The sequence below is a fragment of the Neophocaena asiaeorientalis genome, unplaced genomic scaffold (assembly GCF_003031525.2).
Source record: "Neophocaena asiaeorientalis asiaeorientalis breed wild unplaced genomic scaffold, Neophocaena_asiaeorientalis_V1.1 scaffold649, whole genome shotgun sequence".
In the NCBI taxonomy this organism is placed as follows: domain Eukaryota; kingdom Metazoa; phylum Chordata; class Mammalia; order Artiodactyla; family Phocoenidae; genus Neophocaena; species Neophocaena asiaeorientalis.
Window position 1 is genome coordinate 1,033,538 of NW_020173202.1, and position 4,626 is coordinate 1,038,163.

Below are 4,626 nucleotides of genomic sequence, written 5' to 3' on the forward strand. Positions count from 1 at the left end.
CCCCCCACTATTTTACCTTAATTGGCTCTAAATGATGGGTGAAAGTTGGGTCTGAGGATGCCGCTGCCATAGAAACCTCATAGCAACCGAGGGCTGGGGAAGAGGGGAGGAGAGGAGGGGGCCTACAGCAGGTTCTGCCCTGATCCCTCCCAGCGCACACGCGCGTGCACTCACGCACACACACCCCTCCCTTTGCCAAGGACTCCTCTGAGCCCCGTGGAGCACTAGGGGCCAAGGCAAGAGGCCAGGTGCCGGGGAGCTGCTTTTCCTACATCAATATTTCAGAAACTCCCTGCATCGTGGAATTGCCGCTGACGGGGCAGCTGGAGCAGCAGCCTCTCCCCTAGAGGGTCCCCCCGCCCGCCCCCCAAGCGTTAGGACAACACCCTCGGGGAAAAGGAAAGGAGGGCCCAGGAGGGCTGGGAGTGAGCCCAGGGTCCCGGCGCCCCGCTGCCTCTCCCTGAGGCCTTCGGCTTGTCCTGCTCCAGCCAAAGCCGCCCTGGGGCAGAAGTGTGGCCGCAGCACCTCGGCAATGTAGCAGCTGTGCTGTTCTCGGGAGACAGGATGAAAAGAGGGTGGGCTGCTTAAACTCCCAAACGATGGGATCTGTTGAAGTCCGGACAGGGACTGGGCAGGGAGGAACGTTCATCCAAACAACGTACTATCAGCCGTTTGCTAAGTTCCAGGAAAGATGCCGCGTGCACCACGCACAGTTTCTCATTTAATTTTCCATCTGATGTGGATTTTACCATCCCATTTCATAGGTGAGAAAACCCTGAGGCTCAGAGGGAGGAACTTGCCCAAAGACACACATTCCCCCAGTGGCAGAACCGGAAGTGAAGTCCCGGCTGGCTCAGCTGAGGATCTATGACCCCAGTTTTCTGCAGGAGGGAAACCAGGAGTGCAATTTTCTAGGGAACATTTCCCTCCTTTATTTCTTTTTTTTTTTTTTCTTGGTCTCTTTTGTCTATTTTCTCACACCGTTTCTGTCTTAGAACAAGAGACATGTGCACGTGGAAATACATTCATCTCCCCACATTTCTGAGGCTAATCTGTTTTTGATTCCCTCTTTTGGGAAATGGTGTTAAAGTCTAATACAATTTAATGCTGCTTCTGGAAGAAGTGTAGTCATTTCTATGGAAAATTCCTTTATCTCTGGGAAAAATATCTAAGAAAATGGCTTACTTCTTCCAAAACTTATCAGTAATCTCTGTTTTTATTTTTAAATAAAATCCCTAAGAAATCCAATTCACTATCAAAGTGAACAACAAACTCGCTCAATTCCCAGATACTTCATGTTTCAGAGGAAAAAATATAGTCAGAATTAACAGTAAAGTTTCTGTTCTTAGTGTTGATTTACAAAAGTCACTTTATCTTTCTATAAAATGGGACCAGTAAGGATCTGAAAAATTAATTCCATTAAAATAAAAATAATACCAGTATTGTTTGTTTTCAAAGGTTGCATTCACTGATTGACAGATCAGAGCGAAGGGTTCCAATGTGTTCACCAAAGTAAGGTAATTTGGGGCATAAAGTAAAAGGTCACAGATTAATAACAGATAAACTGAAATGGTTTTGCGTAATAAAGAGAAGGAAATCACTGATGTAAAAAGTAGTGCTGACGAGATGTCAAGACTTTTCCATCTGAAGGACTGAGCACAGGGAGATCTTGAAGCGCAGTGGGGAGAAAAGTAAAATGGGGCTCCTTACTGGGAGTTCATAAAGCCTACACTTTCTGGAATTTTCCACAAGTATTCGGAGATGGGCAGACTGAAGGGAAACACTGGTCCTTGCGTCTGGGGGAGGAGCAAGGGGGAAAGGAACGCTGGATGGGACCTCCTGTGATGGACCAGCCGCCTGCATCCCTGGGCTGATGGGCTGGAATCGTACAGATCAGACGAGCTGTCTGCAGACACAAAAGAGCTCATAATAAAGGTATATCTTAGGAGTCGCTGAAAACACAGTGCATCGTTTAGCATGTCATCTCTTTTTAAACTATGCAAATGTGACACTAATAAAGAGACTGAAGTCTATTCAGCGGTTTCGCAGGTGAAGCAGAGGCTCCTTGGAGGAGTGAAGTGATCAATCAAAGGGGCGGGACTGGATTCTGTACCCAGGAGCCTGGGATCACGTGTCCGTGCCCACTGCACTCTGCACGGCTGCCTTTCAAACACCGAAGATTGTTACTCAAAAGCAAACAACTACCTCAGTGAAGTCTCCTCCCACGTCTGCCTCCATGGGTGCCACCTGCCCAGACAGGGTACCTAGCAACCCGGATGGAGAGGAAAGAAGAACAGACTACCTAGGAAACCAAAACATAAAATAAAGTAAAAAAGACAACTTTCAAAAAGATGTATCTGTCCGGTAAAAGATCAGCCCCATTTGTAAAGCTCGAATTAGGAAACGGGAACAATGAGAGGACTATTTCTCAGAAGGGAAATAATGATGACACCCAAATAACTAAAAGGATAAAGGTGCAAATAAAGGACAAAGAAATTAAGTCCGAAATCCCAAGAAAACTTGAACAACTTTTTCAACAACACCTAAAGAAGCTGATTTCCAAGAACCCCACACACAAGCATCAATTTCCAAGAAGAAACAGTAGTTGAAGCATCCTTGCAGAAATGAGTCTTTCACGAAGCAAAGCCTGCAGACTAAAAGCAGTGGGAGTGTCTCAAGAGCCCCTGGTCACAGTCACTGTGAAACGAGATGTGCAAATTGACATCAAACTCACAGAAACCAGCCCCCAACAAAAATCCTCTCTCTCCTGAACTAATGAAAAATTCCCAGCACCTCCTGTACTCACTACGCCTTGAATCTTAAAAGGGGTCTCTTTTCTGAGAAAGACGGGCAGGAGGGAGATGGAGGGGCGGCGGAGGGAGAGAGCCCGTTCGCCCTGTGGATTTCCACAGCCATAGGACTCTTCCCGGAACAGAGGTGGGAATCAGAAAATCTGATAGCGGCCCCACTTCTGCCACCAAGGCCCAACTTCTCTGCAGTTCACCTTCTCGTCTGCATGCTGGGGTCTCTCTCACAGACAACACGGCAGGAAATGTGTGTGTAAATGTGTCTCCTGACCTACAGGAAGGGACCCCGGCTGATTTCGAGTTACCCGGTACTTGAGATGATAAGACGGGCTTGACGTCCGCGCTAAATGACCCAACGGTTTACCCAGGGCTGTTGCGTTTTGCAGGCTGCTGTGACCAAAGGATTTGGTAAAGTGAAGAGAATTACTCATTTCTAGTGAAGTGATCACCAGCCTTGGTATTTCACTCTCCAGGTTTCACAAATTGCTCCAAAAACCTCAAAACGAAATTAATTTTCATTTAAAGAGAAAGGCATGGTATCCATTGTTACAGGCTGAATTGTATTTTCCCCAGCTCCCTCTGCCACAAAATTCACAAGCTGAAGTCCTAACCCCACTACCTGAGAATGTGACCTTATGTGGAAATAGAGTCTGTGTAGCTGTAATTAGCAAAGATGAGATCATACGGGCGTAGGGTGGACCTTAATCCATTACGACCGATGTCTTTACAAAAGGGGGAAATGTGGACACAGGGGGAGGCCTTGTGAAGACTTGCTTCTGCTGCCACAGCCAGGGAGCTGGCAGAACCGGAGAGCGGCCTGGGGCAGACCCTCCCAGGGGCCTTCAGAGGGAGCCCGGCTGCCAGCACCTGGATCTCAGACTCAGCCTCCACACCTGAGAGACAGAAATTTCTATTGTTTAAGCCCCTCAGTTGGTGGTCCTTTGTTATGGCAGTCAAGCTAACACCCCCCAGGGGACCAGGGGAGGCTATAACAATGAATCAGGAGTCCCACAGTGATGAGGACCCAAAGGTCCAGTCAGACTGGTTCACGGAGACCCCGGTTCACGCCTTCCCTCTTCAGGGACGAGCCAGGGCACAGGGGACAACATTTCAGTTGGCGACTGTTAAGCTTCAAAGAAGCCTAAGCCTCCAAAGAGGCTTCCAGAAGCCACTTTATATACTAACATCCTGCAGTTTGGTCCAGAAAGACACAAAAGCTCACTGGAATCCAAAGCCCCATTTCCAACACTACAGAGTCGTGACGCTGAACCAGAACCGCGGCTTCTTTCCAGAAGAAATTATGCACGAGGAGGAAAAAACGGCTGAGCACAGAGTAAACAGCATCTCTTTATTATGAAAAGTAAATTATATGCTAGGAGAACATTCTAAAGAAGAAGCCTTGTTTGCAGGCTTCCCAACTAACGCCTCATCTCTGCTGGGGAAAGTCAGTGTGACCCCAGCCGCGGGAGCTCTGGTCGCCTCAGCTGGGCCCCAGGTCTTCTGTGCCATGAGGGCACCTCACCTCCGGGTAGAAACACAGCCCTGGGCTCCAGCCGCATGAATGTCATTCGTAAGAAAGAACATGCACAGGCAAATACAGAAGACAGTAAAAATGATGAAATAGCTACACTGACCTCTTCAACTCACTCCTTCGCCCACATGTAACGCTTCCCAGAAATTAGCACCATCTTGTAAAAATACTATATATACACTACCAAACGTAAGGTAGATAGCTAGTGGGAAGCAGCCGCATAGCACAGGGATATCAGCTCGGTGCTTTGTGACCGCCTGGAGGGGTGGGATAGGGAGGGTGGGAGGG